Source organism: Callionymus lyra, chromosome 6 (assembly GCF_982586985.1).
Source record: "Callionymus lyra chromosome 6, fCalLyr1.hap1.1, whole genome shotgun sequence".
Classification (NCBI taxonomy): domain Eukaryota; kingdom Metazoa; phylum Chordata; class Actinopteri; order Syngnathiformes; family Callionymidae; genus Callionymus; species Callionymus lyra.
The window spans coordinates 11,282,241-11,305,140 of NC_141823.1; the positions used below are offsets into that span (position 1 = coordinate 11,282,241).

The 22,900-nt window shown below is 38.3% G+C and overlaps 1 protein-coding gene across 1 annotated transcript in view; it reads right to left on the reverse strand.

The window, feature by feature from the left end:
* chst8 (carbohydrate (N-acetylgalactosamine 4-0) sulfotransferase 8) overlaps window positions 1-22,900 on the reverse strand; it is a 214,974-nt gene that overhangs the window by 191,008 nt on the left and 1,066 nt on the right. The gene's annotated exons all lie outside the window — the stretch shown is intronic.

A 22,900-nucleotide genomic window follows, 5' to 3' on the forward strand; every position in this document is an offset into this window, starting at 1 on the left:
GAGGGTCCATCATGTTATGGGGCTGTGTGGCGAGCACAGGGACTGGAGGAAACCTTGTTAAAGCTGAGGGCCACATGAATTCCTCCAGACAGAACTGTTCAAGAACCGGTCACGAAGTCGAAGCTACCAAAGAACTGTTTAAAATCCACCAAGGAATTCATGCAGAAGCACGAGTACAATCTTCTGGAATGACCATCCCAGTCCCCAGACCTTAACATCACTGAAAATGTATGGATTGATTTGAAGAAGGCTGTCTGCGCACGGAAGCCAAGAAACCTGAGTGAACTGGAGGTGTTTTGTACAAAAAAATGTGCAAAAAATACCACCTGCCAGACTTCAGGGACTGGTCTGTGGTTATAAGAAGCATCTACAGGGTGTTCTTGCAGCAAAAGGAGGCTCTACTAAATATTAATGGAATTATTCATGCACGTGGCTATTTTTGATTAAATGCACATCAAAATGTTTCTGTTGGACCAATAGAAATGATTTCACTACTTTTGCCCACCAGCGTAAAGGCAAAAAAGTTTGTTCATTTTAGTGTAGTGACTTGAGCTTTTGTCTTTGTCCAAAAATACACTTAAAAACATCCAAATACGTCCATCTTATATTGAAACCTGGACAATAGGAATTAAATAAGTCTGTATTTTAAGCTTGTTTTTAGCAAACACTCACCAGAGCGCCTGTTGCTACATTAGCACGGACATACTTTTTTGTCTATAACTCTAAAAAGGAACAGATTACCGTATTTTCTGGACAATAAGTCGCAGTTTTTTTCATAGTTTGGCCGGGGGTGCGATTTATACTCTGGAGCGATTTATGTGTGAAATTATTAACACATTATTACCGATATATCATTTCACATTCACGTTATTTTCACACTAAACCGCAAGAGGGCGCTCTAGGCCTGTGTTGATGATTTCGACGTAGAAGAGGAAGCGCCGCATCTTCTACCTCCGGAGTTAGCGGAGTTGTTTAAAAGTGACACCGAGGATGAAGATTTCATTGGATTTTAGTTATTTGGAGTTACACGGATAGTTTGGTAAACTTCTTAGCATGTTATTTGTGCTATAGTTCTCTGAATAACTCTTAATATGTTATGTTAACATACCAAGTTCTCAGTTGTGTCACGTAACGTAAGCTTACCGTACAATTATTCAGCCTGTTGTTGCCTCTATTCTATTTTTATTTTAAATTGCCTTTCATGTCTGTTCTTGGTGTTGGATTTTATCAAATAAATTTCCCCCAAAAATGCGACTTATACTCCAGTGCGACTCATATGTTTTTTCCTTCTTTATTATGCATTTTATGGCTGGTGCGACTTGTACTCCGGAGAGATTTATAGTCCGGAAAATACGGTACCCTGAAAATAATCCCAACCCTGAGTCGACATGAGGGGTGAGTAGAAAATGACCAGTTATTTTGGTTGAAATTTCTCTTTAAGCTTCTTTACTACCAAATAAAATTAACATTTTGCTACTGAATTATTCCGATTAAATAAATAAAAATGTTTGTCGAGAATCGTCTTTTAACCCTTCAATCTTCAGGATTCGTGTTGGGTCAAAGTGGGCGCACACGCGTGTGATTAAATGCTGAAGCGCTAATTGAATGAGGACCCGGCAGCTTCTGATCTTTCCTCGATCACACGGGGAAAAACACATCATCGAAAAAAAATGGGTTTCGCTGAGTTTCATAGGAGCGTTTGTAATTATTGTGCTGTGTGCAAATTGATCACTTAGCTGCGAGCGTTAAATAACAATCAAGGTAGATGTGTTGGTATCGACTCAATCAGGGAGGGAACTCGAGGGGGGGGGGGGGGGCGATCACCTGCTAAGAGGTGAATTACAACGACACAAAATTGATCAAATTCATATGCGTTTAATTACGGACGCACGAAATATGAGCACCTCTCGACTCTCTAATGGTTTAATGGGATGATGGGTTCCCATCAAGTCTGCCCCCCCCCCTTGTTGAGTCGGTCATTATAGGCTCCATTAACCGAGAGCCCAAACAAGGACCTACTCAAGTGTGCGTGCTGTTGACGGGGATTGTTGGTTTAGTGCCGGCGTCGTCCTTGTTGATCAGGGAGGATGTTGATGACTGTGAGAGTCCATCGACCACCTGCTGCGATGCACGGCGTGGAAGGTTTAAACCACCGAACTCGTGTTAGCATACGACCGCTAGCGACTTCAACAAACTAGAGTTTATGTCAGAATTTAAATTTCGATAAAAACTAGCGGAAAAGTTTCACGCTTGGATCAAGTCAAAGGTCGTAGCGAAACTCTGAAGGTTTTGGAAAGTGTTTTGTTGCTATTGTACCGTAGGAAAAAGTGTGTGGTTCTTACTAAGAGTTACTTTACTTGGATTTAAAATGTTTTTTTTACTTACCTAATCTGGATTCAAAGCAACTAATTCCCTCATTAGATGAAGTACTGAGCTTTGGTTCGGTAATTCTTATAAGATAAAAAACTAACATAATAACTGCTGCCATCTAGAGGTGGGAAGTTTAATTGCAATAGAAAAATGAGCAAACAAACATGAATATTAAAATGTTAATTGTAAAAAATAGAATGAGATTTGATTAGATATACTTTATCAATCCCTCTGGAGATCTACTTTTGGGAAACTGGGTTTCTAGTTCACAGCAGACGATAGTTTCATAAAAACAAGAACAAAGATCAAATAAAAAGAACAAAGCAAGGGATGACAAAGTACAAAAAATAAATAAAATAGATCAAAGGATCAAAGGTGTGTGTAAAAGTATTATATTGAACTATACACCATTTTATATATATATATATATATATATATACAGTGGCTTGAACTTTTCCCCATTTTGTCACTAGAATTTAATACGAAAGACCAACAAATTATACATGATTTAAAGAAAATATCAAAACTAAAAAATTGAAAAGTGCAAAAGTATTCATCCCCCTTTTTCTCTGCGTGAACTAATTGCCTTCAGGCGTCGATGACTGGATGATTGAACGTTGACCTAATGACTAAATAGAGTGTGTAATCTAATCTCAGTACAAATACAGCTGTTCTGTGACGGCCTCAGAGGTTTATTAAGAGAATGTTGGCGAACATACAGGACCATGAAGTCCAAGCAACGCACCAGACAGGTCAGAGATAAAGTTGTGGAGAACTTTAAAGCAGGATTAGGTTATAAAAAAGATTTGAACATCTCACAGGAGCAATTGTTCGATCCATTATCTGCAAAAGAGTACGGCAACAACTGCAAACCTACCAAGACACGTCCGCCTAAACTTACAGGCCGAACAAGAGATGCAGCCCAGAGGCTCATGGTGACTCTGGACCAGCTGCAGAGATCCACAGCTCAGATGAGGGAATCCTATTGGGCCTGCACTCCACAAATCTGGCCTTCATGGAAGAGTGGCAGGAAGAAAGCCATTGTTAAAAGAAAACCAAAAGAAGTCCCGTTTGCAAACATGTGGAAGAAGGTGCTCTGGTCAGATGACACCAAAATGGAACTTTTCGGCAGACTGGCCAGGGTGTCCCCCTGCCTCTCGCCCTATGATACTGGGATAGCCTCCAGTCTCCCCGCGACCCCGGTAAGGGATGAAGCGGTAGAAAATGAATGAAAGAATGAATGAATATTCATGTGTTGGAATGGCCCAGTCAAAGTCCAGACCTCAATCCCATTGAGAATCTGTGGCAAGATCTGAAAACCGCCGTTCACAACAATCTCCATCTGATCTGACTCACCTTGAGATGTTTTGCAAGAATTGGCAAAAATCTCGGTCTGTAGATGTGCAAAGCTCGTAGAGAAATACCCCAAAAGGAAAGAAGCGAAACGGTGGCTGAATACTTTTGCAGACTGCACTTTTCAGTTTTTAATTTGTGAAAAAAAATAAAAATCATGTATTGTTTCCTCCGTACTTCATAATTGTGTGAAACTTTGTGTTGGTTTTTTACATAATCTAATGATATATATTTGTGTTTGTGGCATGTAATGTGACAACATGTGGAAAAGTTCAATGGGTATGAATACTTTAGCAAGCCACTGTATATATATATATATAGATAAAAATGGTTTATAGTTCAATAAAATACTTTTACACACACTTTTGAGCTTTTAATCTATGTTCTTTATATTTGTACTTTGTCATATCTTGCACTTTGTTCTTTTTATTTGCACTTTGTTCTTGTTTTTATGAAACTATCGTCTACTGTGAACTAGAAACACAATTTCCCCAAAAGGAGATCTCCAGAGGGATTGATAAAGTCAATCCAATCTAATCTCATTCTATTTTTTACAATTATCATTTAAATATTCATACTTTCCTGTCAAATATTAGTACAGTATCATTGATTAATATCGCAATAAATATCGACACATATATATTTTCTAACACCCCTACTTTCCACTCAGCCACTGTGTGCCAAACATAATCAACTTTTATTTCAAATCAAGTCTCAACATGTAATGGGTGTATTTTTGTCGGCTGGATTTCGCCCGTAACGGTGGCTCGCCCTAAAACACCAAGAGTACCTTCAAATCTGCTGACCTGTTCATAAACACGTCTCTTACACGATCACAAGTGGACGTTTTTTCTTCTGGCGTTTGTGTGTTTTGATAAACGACACCCAGCAAACTGTCTGTTTCTTCCACGTTCCAAACATAAACTGCTGCTGTGAAGTTTCATTCTCAGCTTTAAGATAAATGACCCTCATCTCCGCTCCACACACAGCACACTGGTAATAAGCCAGTAAGTGTCCCCCAAATAACATTCGGCCTCCATTCGCCAATTTGTCACGTTCGCCGCCGACCCCCGGTTGAAAGTCCAGGTGGCAGGAAACAGTCCACTATTCATTTTAAACCTGTGCAATTCACAATTGGCATGTTTTCACAGACTCAATGATTTATGGTCTGCACACACTCGCCTCTCCTCAGCAGCCCAGTCGGTCCAGAGCTGCACGCTGTGTTTCAGGCGCTCGCAGAGAGGAATTGGATGCTGGTAAAAAACCACAACAATCAGAGCAATGATAGCCTCGTTTGCCCTCCTCAGCTCAACCTCAACTTTTGTGACTGCAAAACTGTCTCACGTGAACCGGGGTTGAAAATACAGATGGGTAGGAACGTCAGGTTGAAGCCTTCATGCAATACAAGCACCATGGTGGACGTTGATGAACCATTTTAAACTGTAATCAAACCATTTTCAACTATAATCAAACTATTTTCATCTGTGATCAAACAATTTTCAACTATAATCAAACTATTTTCGTCTGTGATCAAACAATTTTCAACTATAATCAAACCATTTCCAACTATAATCAAACCATTTCCAACTATAATCAAACTATTTCCAAATATAATCAAACAATTTTCACCTAAAATCAAACCATTTTCAACTTTAATAAAGCAATTTTCAACTAAAATAAAACCATTTTCAACTTTAATAAAGCAATTTTCAACTAAAATATAACCATTTTCAACTTTAATAAAGCAATTTTCAACTAAAAAAAACAAACATTTTCAACTATAATCAAACAATTTTCAACTTTAATCAAACAATTTTCAACTGTAATCCAAAAATGTTCAACTTTAATCAAACAACTTTAACTAAAACCAAACAATTTTCAACTATAATCAAACATTTTTCAACTATAATCAAACAATTTTGACTAAAATCAAACAATTTTCAACTATAATCAAACAATTTTCAACTGTAATCAAACTATTTCCACTGTTATAAAACTATTTTGAGAGAATAGGTTAAACTAGAATTAAATGTATTTTGTAATGTTCTGTATGTTTAACAGGGTCAAAGAGAATACAATTTAAATAGAATAGAATAGAAAAGATAATAAATATAAATTCACTATATGAAACAACTGTAAATACAATTAAAAATAATCAATACATAACAAACGATAATTAAAGGCCATATTTAAAAACACGATTCGTATTAGTTAATGTAATAATATTATCCTTATATTCCTCTCTAAAGAAACACCAGGCGAGTTTTAAAAGCATCTACAAAAGAACAAGCGTCAGTTTCAATCACATGCACGACGAACGACAGAATTTCATTACCAAGAAGCAAACATCACTCACTCAACGAAGGTCCACGAAGGTTCTCCCTCTTTCTTCCTCACGCCTTCTCTTCATTCATCCACTGTCTCCTCCTGCAGCAGCTCGCATAACAAGATAACACATCTGTCTGCCTCCTTTGAACGACACTCGTGTCGAGACGCTCTCTAATCCTTTTACGAAGGGACTCGCGTTACAACATCCCTCACTTTAATAGCATTAATATCTACGTTTGTCTGCAATAAAAGTCTGTAGATCTACAGGAAAGAAAGCAACTCTCGTGAACCAACTATAAACCTCTGCATCGCTGAGGACAAAACTTCACGAGAAGATCCTGCCGCGTCTCTCTGAGGTCAATCAAGAAAACACTATGGGATGTTGCTTCAAGGAGAGGTCGCTCTTTTGAAAGCTGCTCAATGAAATAAATCGCAGTTCAGCTCAGGACGGATGTTTTTTCTGCGGCGAAGGACAACGAGGGAGCAGCTGCGAGACCTTTCAGAGCCGCAGAACAAACGTCCTCCACGACAGAAGAAGTTTCCATTTTGCTTCCTGGAACTTCCTGAAAGATTTCTAAGGTTGTTTCTTTTTAAAGCTGCGTCTAACATTCATTGTTTTCATTTATACAAGGTATGTATTTTTCTAAATAAGTCTTGTAAATACATATGAAAAACTACGACAATCGTGGAATAATATTACGAGAGTGGCAGAGTAATACGGCAAGTAATTCTACTATGACTTGCGGAGTAAAATTACAATGACTTGTAAAGTAATACTTCATAGACTTGCAGCGTAATACTCTGAGAATCGTGAAGTAATACTTCAATGACTTGCTGAGTATATCCATGTTGACTTGCAGAGTAGTACTACGACTTTGGCGGAGTAACACTAAAATGACTCACACAGTAATACTTCAGTGACCTGTGGATTCATAGTACTAGAAATTTGGAGTAATACTACGATGACTCACAGAGTAATACTAAGGTGACTAGCGGAGTAATGTTATGATGACTTGCATAGTAATACTATGATGAGTCTGATAGTCATATTTCATTGACTTGCAGCATAAAACACCAAAAATCGCTGAGTAATACTCTGGTGACTCGTGGAATAATACTATGGTGACTAGCAGAGTAATGTCTTGATGACTTGCGAAATGATACTATACTGACTTGCAGAGTAATACTCGGACGATTCTGATAGTCATAATTAATTGACTTGCAGCGTAAAACAACAAATATCGCTGATTAATACTATGATAACTCGCGGAAGAATACTGTGGTGACTCGCGGAATAATACTATGGTGACTAGCGGAGTAATGTCATGATGACTTGCAGAGTAATACTATGATGACTCTGATAGTAATATTTAATTGACTTGCAGCGTAAAACAACAAAAATCGCTGAGTAGTACTACAATGTCTCATGGAGTAATAATACGTTGACTTGAACTGTAATACTACAAAAAAAAGTAATGATATTAGGAATTGCAGAGTAATACTACAAGCATCATAGGGTAATACTACCGTGACTAGCGAAGTAATACTACTATTACTTATCATCTGATTGAACCCTTTCATGAAAATTAAAAAAAATTCATGAAAAATGTTGAGAATAGAAACAATGATCAGATGATTTAATTTCAATAGTGAAGCAGATTTTTCCATCTGGCTCCTCTTCACTCTAGTATCGAAAGTACTACTTCTGTCCTACTGTACCATCATGTACTATGTTTAATGTTTAAGGTATCAAGTTAATCTAATCATCAAATTAATATGAGGAGCCTGGTGAAGGTCTGTGTTTTCTACTTCTATATAAACAAACAAAAATATTTTCTCCTAAAGCTCACAGATCTCTTCTTATCCTCATGAATACTCAAGTATTTCCAGGAGAATCCTTTTCTATAATCTTTCTATTTTCCAATCTCACGTATTCGAATAATCAATTTGTTTTCGCTGCTTAAACCGAAACGAGCTCCGGCAACAGTGAGTCGACGGCGGCGGCGGCGCTGGACTGCAGACTGAACACGAGTTCCTGCCACTTCAGGTGCCAGCCTCGCCACGTCTGCGGTGACAGCCAAGGTCAGCCCGGGATGACTGAGGGGCTCCGGTGCGGAGATAAGACTCTCGTAAACATCTGAACCACCATTCAGCTTTTTTTCCCAAGGAAAGAGAATCCTGTGCGTGAATTATTCAAAGGGTCTCCCCCCCCCCTACACCCCCCACCACCCTAAATAACAGCTGGCATTGTTTGACATCCCGATGAATAATTGAAGCTTGACCTTTTGTTTCCGATAGAGGTGACGGGTTGAAAAACTCTCCTAATGCCACGCGATGCTGAAGGGGGAAGAGATCAGACGGGAAAACGTGTTTTCAGTCACTTTAGGTTAAATAATTATCAGATGAATGATTTGGAAAAGTAGCTGAATTTGTGGTTTTTGCTGTTAAATTAGTGTTTATTTATTCACTAAACACAATAAATCTACTTTATTAAACTAATGAATTGTACAAAGAAATAACGTTTAATGAATGTTGACTTCAAGCCAAGTTAAAATAATCAGGGAAATAAACAATAGTATATTCAAATAAATAATTCATTTTTTTCATGTATACAATGGATTTTTCTAACTAGGTAGATACGTATGAAATACTACGAGAATCGTGGAGTAATATTACGATAGTGGCAGAATAATACTGCGAGAATCATGACGTAATACTAGGATGATTCGCGGATTAAAATTACAATGACTTCTGGATATATACTTCCAGTGTAATACTATGAGAATCGTGAAGTAATACTATAATGACTTGCTGAGTAAATCCATGTTGACTTGCAGGATAGTACTACGACATTTGCAGAGTAACACTAAAATGACTCACGCAGTATTACTATAGTAACCTGTGGATTCATAGTACTAGAATTTTGGAGAAATACTACAATGACTCGTAGAGTAATACTATTATGGTGACTCTGATAGTAATATTTCATTGATTTGCAGCGTAAAACAACAACAATCGCAGAGTAATACTATCGTGATTAGCAGAGTAATGTATTGATGACTTGCAGAGTAAAACAACAAAAAACAAGGAATAATACTATGGTGGCTAGCGGAGTAATGTATTGATGACTTGCACAGTAATACTATGATGACTCTGATAGTCATATTTCATTGACTGGCAGTGTAAAACCACAAACATCGCTGAGTAATACTACGATGACTCGTGGAGTAATAATATGTTGACTTGAAGGGTATTACTCAAAAAAAGGCAAGTAATACTACAGTGAATAACAAAGTAATACTATTAAGAATAGCAGAGTAATACTAGGATACTCACAGAGTAATGCTACTACAATCATAGAGAAATACAACCAAGTTATATATATATATATACATTAAATTAAATGAATATTGTTGGTTGTTAGCGAAGGTATTCTTTACTTGATCAAAATAGAAAACAAGGAAAATTAAGAGAACAAATGTGTTTATGGTATCCCTTGTGTTGTCTCTGACCCGGAGGCCCAACCATACCATTCCTCTTGATCCAGAGGCAACACAGGGGATACCTCAAACACATTTGTTCTCTGGCCTCCGGGTCACCTTGACCCTAAGATAACACGATGGTTAAAAAAAAAGCAAGTCAAGTAACAAAGTCGAACACAAACTCTATGTGTGACTATATTGTTGAAGAGAAGAAACAGCTGAGTCAGCGTTAAGATGAAATGTTGTTTTTTTTCATGCACTTATCGTTGTGTTTTTGCAATTCTTGCCATATTTTCTGTTCATCTAAAGGTCATGCTGTGAAAATAACGTTGCTATGAATCCAATCATTGTGCAAAAACAGGTTGTTGAGCCCTGACTTAGATCCACTCATCACAGGAAAAACCCCTTTAAGAAGAATTCCATTTTTAAATTCAACTGAAAAAAGCAGCTCATTGTTCAACGCCGAGCGTAACCAATTCATTCTGCAACAGTGTGGCTGAAAGAGACACAACTCTAGAACGCACAAATGTGTTGTTGTTGTTTTTTGACAAGCCTGAAGACTTTTCTCTCCACCGTCAGCTCCGGGGGAATTGTATTGTAGTTTGTTCCTGGCAGAATTGTGGTGATGGTGTCAGTCAGACTGTGGGCTTTATGAATCATAACCCTGTTTTTAACGCAGTCAATACTGCAGCCGGAGAGGTTTTGTTTGACGGTACTTTTTCTGTTCGGCTTGTTTTCTTGACGATCCACGTGCAAATAAAACTGTTCTATTCACTTCATTTATGATTTAACCCTTTCTCCTGATATTGTCCAGGCCTGGTGACTCAACAAGTACCAGCCAATACTACGAGAATCGCAGAGCATTACTACAAGAATTGTTAAGTTATACTACGAGAGTGGAAAAGTATTAATATGAGAATCGTGGAGTAATATTATGATAGTCCTGAAGTTATACTACGAGAATCATGGAGTAATATTACGAAAGTGGCAGATTTTTGCTGCAACAATTGTGGCGTTATATTACGATAGTTGCGTAGTAATACTACGAGAATCGTGGAATAATATTACGAGAGTTGCAGAGTAATACCGCAAGAATCGTGGAGTAATACTACTATGACTTGCGGAGTAAAATTACAATGACTTGTAAAGTAATACTTCATAGATTTGGAGCGTAATACTATGAGGATTGTGAAGTAATACTATAATGACTGTTGGAGTAGTACTATGTTGACTTGCAGAGTAGTACTAAAACATCCACAAAGTAATACTATGACTACTCGCAGAGTAATACTATGTTGACTTGCAGAGTAATGTCACTTGCGGAGTTATACTACACTGACTTGCAGAGTAATACCATGATGACTCTGAGAGTAATACTACAGTGATTTGCAGAGTAATACCATGATGTCTCTGAGAGTAATACTACAGTGACTTGCAGAGTATTACCATGATGTCTCTGAGAGTAATACTACAGTGACTTGCAGAGTATTACCATGATGACTCTGACAATAATAATTCATTGACTTGAAACGTAATACCACATAAATCACGGAGTACTACTGCGATGCCTCGCGGAGTAATACTATGTTGACTTGCAGAGTAATGTCATGTTCACTTGCGGAGTTATACTACACTGACTTGCAGAGTAATACAATGATGACTCTGAGAGTAATACTACAGTGACTTGCAGAGTAATACCATGATGACTCTGAGAGTAATACTACAGTGACTTGCAGAGTAATACCATGATGACTCTGAGAGTAATACTACAGTGACTTGCAGAGTATTACCATGATGACTCTGACAATAATAATTCATTGACTTGAAACGTAATACCACATAAATCACAGAGTTATACTGCGATGCCTCGCGGAGTAATACTATGTTGACTTGCAGGGTAAAACTACAGAGTGATACTACTGTGAATCACAAAGTAATACTACAAGACGAGTAATGCTAAGAGAATCATAGAGTAATAAAACAGTGACTAACAAAGTAATACTACAATCCCTGATCATCTGCATTTTGACTGTTGTAAAGAAATCCCTGGAAAAAAGTTGAGAATAGAAACACCTGGAGAGGTTTGTTTGAAGGTACTTTTTATTTTTGGGTTGTTTTCTTGACGCTTTAAGTGCAAATAAAACCTGTTCTATTCACTTCATTTATGATTTAACCGTCTCTCCTGATACAGTCCAGGCCTGGTGAGCCAACAAGTACCAGCGCTCGCTCAGAGCCAGTTATACCACGAGCGTGGAGGTCCCCGTGTAGCTTTAACTGACGAGCTAACGATGGCGCCGTTGTTAACAAGAAGGAAACAACTTCACAAGAGTCGCACATTTATACTGTGATACTATTTCACACTCTCGACCGCCATTTATCGCACAAATAAATATCGTCCACGGAGACATATGCAGTTGAACATAAAGCAAGAATTTACAGTTGCTCTAAGGAGGGTACGAGAGCTGCACCGCTAGTATAGAGTAGGGTCAAACTAACAATGTATGTAATACAACATGAATATGAAGTTAAAGCTTTAAAATATACAAAGATTTTTTGGCCAAAACTCCAAAATAACAGAGGCTCTGGTTTGATCGGATTCAGTATTTTATGTTCAACTATATCTGTGTGTGAACTTAACATTCAATAATTATCATTATATATAGTATTAATACTATAAAGTTTTAACATTGTTAAATAAATTCATTCATTAAAGTCAGACTGTTGTAGGTACAGAAAGTATAGACGTACTAAATGTGTGTCTGACACTTTATGAGTCATGGAAACTTCAAATAAGGGATTTGAAGGCCATTTTTTTTTATCACACAAAAAAAGTATATCAATAAAAATAACTTTTTTTAAATCGGTCAATTTCTAAAACTTCTTTCCATTTCATCAGTTCCTGGTCTGGTGTCGCTTTAATATTCCTTTTTTTATTTCTCAACACATGATTTCTTAGCAGACAAGTACGGACCACAGAAGATCTTTTACTAACAATGGAACATTTGAATTCATGAACTTGATTTTCACCTTTACAGGTGTGTCCGAGCTACTTCAGGGGAGCAGCTGATTGGCTAAAGTTCAGTCCATGGTTCCTTATCATCAAGCCTTCATTTAAAAAAAGGCTATATTCCATTTTGTTGAAAATATTTAGATTTAGTCGTCACCTTGATGACTGATCACCGATATTTAAATGATCGTGTTCAATAAAAAGTTGGTCAAAACTAATTCATGTGCGTTGACACGCAAAAATAAATATAATTTCGGCCAATCCAGAAGCGTCGTCAAACCAGGAAGTTACAAATCAGAGTTTTCTGATCACACATGTTGATATTTTACTTTCTCTATATTGTCTTGTTAACTAACTTTTCTTATTTTACCTTAATGTTTGGGTTTATTTCTTTAGTTTTGAATATGGAGATGAAAAAAATTATGTTTTCTCTAAACATTATTTTGCCAAAAAAAAGATTTAACAATTAGAAATGATCCTTCTGAATCTGAGTCTGAATTTCAGATTTAAAACTGCTTGCTGATCAAAGTCCAACTATGTCTTGTCTGTTTAAGGATTTTTTGGTAGCGTGGGTCCTTAAAAAACAATTCCAGGTGAAGCACTTTAGCTGATTTAATATTCCCGGACGCTGCTCTTGTGTGAGCGACAGCATCGTGCGATTCAGCCCGAGGGTTGTTGATCATCAGGTCAGGTGTTTCTCTTTCCACGACTCCTTGAATCAACATCAAATTGGGAATACAGGATAATCCACCAGTTCACCCTTTGCAAAGGTCAAGTGCTGCTACAGTTCACACCAAACCCATCTTCTGCCTGGAAAACATTGTTGACTCCACTTGGTTATCGTCGCAAATATAAAACAAAATACATTTTTTATCGTTTTCCACCAAAAAAAATAGGATTAATTTCTGTTTTATTCACATCTCTGCGTCCAGAGATTTTAATAGGATGGTTTAGGCAGGAAACGAGTTATAAAAGTAGAGGGTGCGTCGGGTGAATTTACAAAATGAAGCAACATTGCAGACGTTAAATTACTTTTAATTCATGACATGACTTCATAACCATCACGCCCGTCAATGATGAGGTCATCTTCCCAAGATCAAATCAGCTGTTTTGATTGACAGCTAGCTGATCCAATACGATATTTTATCTTATCACAAAGAAAACAGCCCATTGGTTCATTTACTAACTTGTGGGGAGGCTGGTCCAATCAGCAGGACCTTCACAAACATTCTTATCTGTGACCGTGGAGTGTCAGAAAAGTTGTTAATATACTTGTATTAACAGAATAAAGAATCCAAGTCAATGGTTACAAACAAAAAGTATTCATTTCAACACAATTTAACAACCTTCAGCAGTTGCCTCTGCCTTTCCATTAACTAAAAATAACTCGAAAAGTACATTTTCTATATGTTTGTATTTAAATATTCCAAGATAAATCCTTTATAATCTTCAACCCGGTCGTCTCCTCCATCATCTCTGCTGACACCTGTAACATGATAACACCATAATGCGTGTCAGCTCTTACCAAGACGCCACATTTCTGCTGTTGCCATAACTACTCCATTTTATTTTTTACCGCGCGTTTGACTCTTTGACTCGGTACAGGAAGCAGCAGGCGATGAAGAAATAGAGAAGCAGCTGCTTCAAAAGCCGGGCCGAGGAGAAACCAAACCAATCATCACGACATTATGTTCAAAATTACAATTTGTTTGACAAGAAAATTCATGTTTGGAAAATATACTTAACCTCTAGTTAATAAGGATTCACAATTCTACAATTGATATTTTTTTTACTAAGTTACTAACTAGGTTAGCTTGAAAGCAACACACTTTAGCATCGTGTTGGTCCAGTTTTGTATTAAATAGACTGTTTAGAATTAACCAGTCATGTTAAACTGTTGCATCTCAATCAAATAAAACGACTTCTTGGTGTTAACTAGTGGTGTTTACTGGATCAACTTTCATGACGAAAAACTGTCAGAATCCCTTTGAAAATAGTTTTTAAAATTCAAGATACATTTTAGTTGTAGGTGTGTTGATCACAACGGAAATGCTGATCATAAATCCTTTGGGCCCTAGCGATAATCTAATCTCATGATACCGATAAATTGTCCGATACAGTTGTATAATCTTCTAAACTAATTGAGGGGTCGCTGACACATTTGGTTGCATTAATAGAACTGAGAGTCAAAATATGTCCAAAAATCAGCTCTAAAAACCGACTGGATGTTATCCTCTCGTCCTCAGTCAATGTCTGGATCTTGCAAATTTTTGTCACTGCAATTGTCGTCATATTTTATAAATTTAACTAATTCTCCTTTGTTCTTTTCCAAGGGTTAAGTAGAAAGAAACAAATGTCTTCCACAACATTTTTGGATCTTGTTTCTCTATGCTGTGGTTCTAAAAAATATTCAGGGCTGTTTTTATTTTCACACCTTCTCCCGCTCTAGTAGAAGAACTCACATTTCTCCGATCCTTAAAACTCTGTTCTGTTCGGTTCTTACTTTCAGATCTATTCATGGTCAGGCTCCTCCTTACATCAGTGATCTGATCCAGCCTTACACCCCAGCTCGGGCTCTGAGGTCTTTGGATCAGAATCTACTGATGGTTCCTGAACAGACTCCTTTTTTGGAACGATCTTCCTCTCTCTGTGTGTTTGATGGATGTACTGAATCCTTCAAGAAACATCTGAAGATCTTTTTATTTGTTCAGGCTTTTTCCTAATTATCTTTGGCCTTGACATTTTAAAGTAAATATTTTAACTGTGTATTGTTTTCGATTGTTAAAGCTCCTTGTGACCCTGGTCTAACAAAGACGCTTTACAAATAATGACTTACTGACTTACAACATAAAATCTCATTTTGCAGATTAATATACAATTCTTTATATGATTTTACCACGACTTAAGCTCGAGAAAAAACGAGCTGATCCAACACTAGTGCCACGATGATTTCTTTTAACCTTTTCACAAGTTTCATTTGTGTTTCCTGATGAAATCCAGGTCACGGCACCAAGCTGTTAGGGGTTTTTGTGTTCCGATGAACCGACCCTCCCCAGCCTCGTACATGGTGATGGAATGAAGGACAGACACATCGATGAGTTTAAGAAAAATGCTCGTTTAGTGAATTATGCAAAAGTCAGAGAGAAACTTACGTGAACACGGGCGCTAGCAAGCAGAGAGATCTATCGCAGACGTCTTCGAATGCCAGAACGCATAGATCGGACAAAATGGTGGATCTTTATAGTAGAATATTCAGGTTAACGCCTCTAGTCAAATGTGAATGTAGGATTGGTCAGTAAGTGTAAACATTTGATTCTAAGATGGCTGGTCGCACGTGATCGTAGTGGAAATTTACCAAAAGTTGTTGTTTTCAAGAATCTGTTCCCAGCGACTTGTGTCCTTCAGAGTGAATTCTCAAACAGGTGTCCAGACGTCCTGGAATCTGGGATTGTTTAATCTTTCTGTGTGTGCAAGGCTTTGTGACCTCGGCCTTTGAGTTGTGAACCTGAGTTTAGTTTAAGTGAATGCAATGCAAGAATAGGATTATATAATATGAATTAAATATGTAAGATTATCAGTTAATCAAGTGACTATTTGAAATGTGTGTTAAATCTAGGTGATTGATTACAGTAAAGTTGTCATTTCCTTACACCAGTGTCCACGAAAAATAATCAGGAATATGTCTGAGAGAGTCTTTCCGTCCACGTTGGGCAACAAATAGTCAATATTTTTGGGTTCTGGACTCTCGAGGAAACACTGGCCTTGTAACGCCCCGCAGATAAGCCTCGCCGCTTTTACAAAAATCTTTGTGGAGCGACAAGATTTTTTTTGGGAGAAAAGTTTCCTACTGAAGAAGTCGTTCTCTTCTGTCTGCAGTCAAACTCAAAAGAAAAAAAAAATCTGAGCTTTAATACACCCACGGCGACACAGTCAGGACGCAGACTTTTTTAACGTAAGCACAGATTCCTTGTTCAGGCAGCGACTGAAAGAGACATTGTGCGCTCAACCCCGGCCGTATTTATAGTCGAGGATAGGAATAATTCATCACGATCAAAGTGCAGATCATGCTCCGTTCCATCACGGAGCAGATGTGGCAGAAGAAAACGAGCGAGCGCTCTCTCGCCGCACGCTCTCTGGCGGCTCCCGGAACACAAGCACTGAGAAGCTCTCTGTGAAGCTCTGTGACTGTTTGTCTTCATGTGTTCCACGCTTGTGTTCAAGAGTTAAAAGGAGTGTGACACCTTAAAGTTCTTCTTTTTTTTTTCACGTACCCCCTTAGTGTCAACTTGTCAAGCTTGTGTTACTTTCATGTCAGTTGTTGAGATCTATACCGTCAGTTCCCGCGGATAAAAATAGCCTCTCGTCCCGTTCTGAGTTTTGAGTATTGTTTCATGGATATTCAAATGAGTACTAATGCAAAATACACCAGAGGATTCACGAGAAAATGGTGCTGCAAAATAGAGTTGATTTCTATGTTATGCTTTGGAACGATCCTCCTCTCTCTTTGCGCTTGATGGAGTCTACTGACTCTTTCAAGAAACATCTTAAGACGTTTTTATTCGTGCAGGATTTTCCTTGATTTTCTGGAACTCCTGTGTTGTTGTCAGTATTATCTTGACCTTTAAAGTATATACTTTATTGAATATTATTTTGATTGTTTACGCGCTTTGTGAACCTGGTCTGGAAAAGCGCTGTATAAATACAAATTACTTACTTACTTACTTATCTGCGTCATGTCACGTACAAAGGTTCAGGCAGGAAATGAGTTATAAAAGTAAAGTGCAATTCAAAAATCAAAACGGACGTTAAATCATTTAAAGTTTATAATATATCTTCATATCAATTCATTACATTCGGTTAGTTTATTTCAACCATCTTACAAACCCCTAACCAGCTGTTTTGATTGACAGCTGGCTTATCCAATTAAAAATAAACTTGTGGGGGGGGGGGCTCGTCCAATCAGCTACACCGTCACAAATATTGTTTTCTGTTACCGTATAGTGTCAATAAAGTCGTAAATGTACTTGTATTCAAATTATAAAGCATCAAAAAACTCAAACACTTTGGGTGAGTCAGGCTCCGTTTGCACTTTTCAAACCGGGCTGGTTCGTACTGACGGACAAGAAAAGGCCTCCGGCCATCGCTGACAACATGGCGGAGGCATTGAAGACCACCCACACGAATCCCGTTGGTTCAATCGCGGCGAGGAGAGAAGATCAGATCTCGCGCTAGCAGTGGGAGGACATGTGGCCGACACAACGTGGGCCCGCGACGCACAAACACAAGACGGCGTCACGAGCGTACGAAACATCCGAGCGGAGCTGAAATGTCACTTCCATCAGTCAATCGATTTAAGATCACCCCGTTTGTCATGTTTGTAAAGAAATAAAAGACGCAACGAGGCAAAAGATTGTATATGTCCAAGTGTATCAGCTGGATGATGAGGGTTATGTTTGTGCTGTCAGTTTGGATTTGAACAGAAACAGACTTGACATGTTTTTCCTGCATGAACACATTTCATTCATAATAATAATAAGAAATAACAATAAAGAAAATACCAGCGTTCTGCAATATGTTTTTAGGTTAGGTTAGGTTAGGTAAGGTAGAACTTTATTGATCCCTCTGGAGGTCTCCTGTTGTTTTTTTCCAATTAGCCACAGCAACACAGCAATTTTTCATAAAAAATAAACCTAAACCTAAACCCTAAAACAATATCATATAAACAACACACTTGTGAAGTTGGCCAAAGGAACAAAGGGAGTTTTACAGAATAAATAAAAACAGTTACTTTGAGGCTAACCATTTACAAGACAGGATAACTTAGACCAGATAGTTTTTTTTTTTTTTTAAGTTTTCTATTCTTTCATCTCCAACTTTAATGAGGTTTTGGTCATTCACTTTTACGGCTTCTCATGGCTGCTGGTTATCACTACGGCTAAGAACTGACAACTTTATATAATTCATAAAACACATTGTAGAATCAGCCGTTGAAGTTTGAGCCGATCTGGGGGCCCTTTAGACCCATTGACTGTATTTACGTGGCCCTCAGGAAGCCACTGGATCATGTAGAAACTAACTTCTTCGTTTTTGTATATATTTCTAATATTTAATAATAGTCTCTAAATATGACAGTAGATCATCAAACACAGAGGGAGATCGTTCCAAAGCTTAGGAGCAACAGTCTGGAAGGATTTTTCTTCTCTGGTCCTGAACCGTGTTCAGGAACCATCAGTAGATTCTGATCCACAGACCTCAGAGCCCAAGCTGGGGTGTAAGGCTGGATCAGATCACTGATGGAAGGAGGAGTCTGACCATGAATAGATCTGAAAGTAAGATCCAGAATTTTAGAATTGATCCTGAAAGAAACTGGGAGCCAGTGAAGAGTTTTAAGGATCGGAGAAATGTGAGTTCTTCTACTAGAGCAGGTCAGAGTTTGTATTAACTGCAGGCGAGACAGCTCCTTCTTGTTTAAACACGAAAGTAAGCTCTTACAATTATCCAAACGAGAAGACACAAACACATGGAATATAAGCTCCAGATCATGTTGTGACAACATTTTCCAAAGTTTAGAGATTTTTCTCAGTTGAAAGAAACAGTTTTAAGTTGTAAAGATTTATTCAATGATTGCCCCTTTAAAAGATTTAAGTAAAGATTAAGACAAAGTTGGGAAAAAAGGAATTTTCTCAGAGATTAAATAGATTAAAAAAAAGTTGTATAAACTACAAAAAAATCCATTCCTTATCCTCATACTTTAACATCATCGGCGGGAAGATAAACAAGACGATCACGTGACCTCCTTGGCAGGGGTAAAAAACATGGTTCATCATCACACAAACCTCATCACGAAAACAGTGTTTGGCAAGAAGACGCATCGAAGGATTAACTCTCCTCACACACACTTGACCACACGTGTGTGTGTCAGATCCCGCATCAAGCTTCTTCAAGAATCCTGTCTGCATCTCGAATCTTGGACAGGAAGACACACACAAACACATTTATTTTCCTTCTGCTTCCCTCCAGTAGTGTAACTTCACTCCCGTCTTCCAGCTTCATTTTCTCTCTCCCTCCCACACATGCCACCGCTTCCTTCTCTCTCTCTCTCTCTCTCTCTCTGCATCCCTGTCAACGCACACACACACACACACACTCGCCGACACCTTCATCTTCTCTTTCTTCCTCCTCCTACACTTTTTCCATCAGGATCACCTCCCTCTCTCTCTCTCTCTCTCTCTCTCTCACCTCTCGACAAGTCACACATGCTCATCCCTCTCGTCGTCCTCCCACTCTCACGTACGCTCCAGTCCAGCTTTCCTCACGCCCAGCTGGGCTTGGACCGCTCTCTTCCTCTGGCCTCTCCGGGCCATCTGGAGTGCAATGTCCCGGGCTCCGCTGGTCCCCTGCCAGCCCGCTGAGCCTCCCAGGATGAGCGCGGCGTCTTCGAGCACAATTTGTTCGCGTCAAAGCCCCGACTGTGTGTCCGGCGACCCCAGGGCTGAGTGAAGTCATTGAGACTTTCCTACCTCAAAGGAGCCTCATTCTGCTTTGAAGACACCTGCGCTTACGACCCTCTCCGGATAGAAGGGCCGTCGCTGAATAAAAAACCCACCGGGATGAGCCTCGATCCTCCCTGGTCTGGATGGTTGTCGTTATTAACCCTTCACTTATATTGGATTAAACGCTTCAAATGATTCACTGATGTTATTGTCAGGCTTTAGGAATGAAAAGAGAAAAACTATTTTAGGAAGTGCAACAATTCACAAAATAAATGTTCATATTTATTTATTTGTATCACAACTATGATTGAAGCTTGATGTTAACATGTGTTTATTTTAAAATAAATATATATATATATATATTTTTAAGAAACTCTATTGATTGTAAACAACACTGTATCTATGTTTTGTTTTGTTTGGCCCTAAAAATCATATTTTAACTTCATCATAATTATTTTTATTTATTAAATTTAAATCAAGTCAGTTTAAAATAAAAATAAAAAATTTGTTAATTTTTTTGTGTTGCAATTCAACTTCTGGCCGCTAGATGCCTTCATGCCTAGCATTCATTACGTCCTCCGCAAAATAAAAATGAAATGCTGCTAGATACCGGAGGTGACTGAGTATGAGAGGATACGGTTGACTTTAGCAGTTTTATAAAGCTGATGTTTGGACTCATTGTGGTTTGAAAACAAATTAAATCAGTTACGACTTTGTCAAGAGTCATGTGGTCTGTAAATACTACAACACCAGAGTCAAGTACTCGACCATACTACAAATATATCCTTGTTACTACAGTATCGCAATATATCTCATCATTGTTCCTTTATCTTAAAATGTATCTCATCGCTAGATTCTTGTCAACACACACCCCTACTTTTAACTCTACTACTACTTCTACTACTACTACTACATCTACTACTACTTCTACTTCTACTTCTACTTCTACTTCTACTACTACTACTACTAACAGTACTACTACTACTGCGTCTACTTTTACTTCTATTTCTACTTCTACTTCTACTACTACTACTAACAGTACTACTTCTACTTTTACTAACACTACTACCACCACTACCACTACTACTACTACTACTACGCCCAGCCTCTTTCTGAACTGTTGGCTTAAATATATTTGCATTTTCAATGACACACCTTTTTTCCAGAGCAGTGTTGAATGTGCAACTGTAATATTAAGACAAAGGATGAATAGATGACGATTAAAAAAAACATCAACACAAGTTTATACTCATCTTGCTCATGACGCACCTTTAGCCCTCAGGAGCTTCTCCTCCTGTTCCCAGTTCATAGCAACATGGTCACCGCTAACACGGGCGACAAGTTTGCTCAATACTAATGATTGGTTTAGTCAGTTGTGTTGGACTGGTTTGGGTTTTTGGCGTGGAGCGAATTACATGTTCAGTTGGTCTAAAGCTTATTATAACAAAAGTAGGAGCCTATCCCAGCTTCTTAGGGGGTGAGCCGCGGAACACCCTGGACAGGACGCCAGTCCGTCGGAGTGCACACAAATATTCACACACTTTCCCCAATTCCCAATCAACCTCTGAATGTTTTTGGACTGTGGGAGGAAACCGGAGTACCCGAGGTAAACCCACGCAACAACTGGGAGAACAAACAAACTTAGAAGTTGACTTCCTCCCGACCTGGAAGCGAACCGGCAACCTTCTCGCTGTGAAGGGATCGTGCTAACATACAGAGATTACTGATGTCTACAAATATACGGCCACTTCCAACAACAGTACAACTTTTGTGGCAAATATTTGTACAAGATATTTTTTACAATCCTCGCACATGCCTCGCCTGGATGTTATCGACTCGTAGCATTTTGTAATTTCATCTAAATAACGATATTATGTGACATTTAAAAGCAGAACCGAACGCTCCTGACATTTAAAAGGGATTTTCTACGAAAAGGTAGTATCTAACTATCGTCTAATGTGTGTACGAGATAATAGAGAAGATGTGTATTTGTGTATTTAAGTGACTTGTGTTCTCACCGCATGTTTACTTCGATCACATGAGACATTTTAAGACGTGTTAACCAACGGCGAGCGTTCAGGTAAGAAGCAGAAGTCGTGTCTCTTCACCTTTTGACATTTTGAGAGTTTTGAGTAATAACTGCTCTCACAGGTGGAAGATTACGAGGAGAAAAATGTAATATAAACATCAAAAGCACTCTTCATATCATGTGTGCAGCATGTCATCATACGCTGTCAATAACAATATTTATTTAAAACAAACGACAAGCTCGTTTTCAGGAGAGGAAGAGATAAATAAACGGCTTTGTTGAGTTGTTTAACAGCAGCAAACTCACCTGCGGAGCGAAGTGAAATAAATGGAGCTCAGAAGCGTTTCAGTCAACGAAGAAGACGATTATTTCAACAGCACCTGAGTCACAGTCTTTCCACACTCACACAAGATCGCGGCGAGCGCCGACCTTGCAAAATATAACCTAATTTGTCGCTCGACCAACAGCGGCGACCTGGTTTTTAATTAAATGCACTGGAGTCGGTCAGGGTTAAGGGTTAAAGGTGCTGCAGGTTTGACTCTATTCATCATGTGCTGATTGAGTTATTGGTCTAGAATATCAAACCATAGATAAATATGATTTGAAAAAGGGAGCAAGAATAATGAAGAAATCACATGTTTCTGTCTATTTCTAAAGGTGTATTAATACATCAAAAAAATACATTTTATTTTCTTCAAATGCTGTTTTCATTTGTTACAGGAACAGAGGAGTAGAAACTTGTTTAACTTTAAAATGGCCAAATAAATCCATGTGGTCCCTGGGCAATACTTTTCACAGGTTCCACTAAGAGGAAATGGTTCTTTCTTTAACACGATAG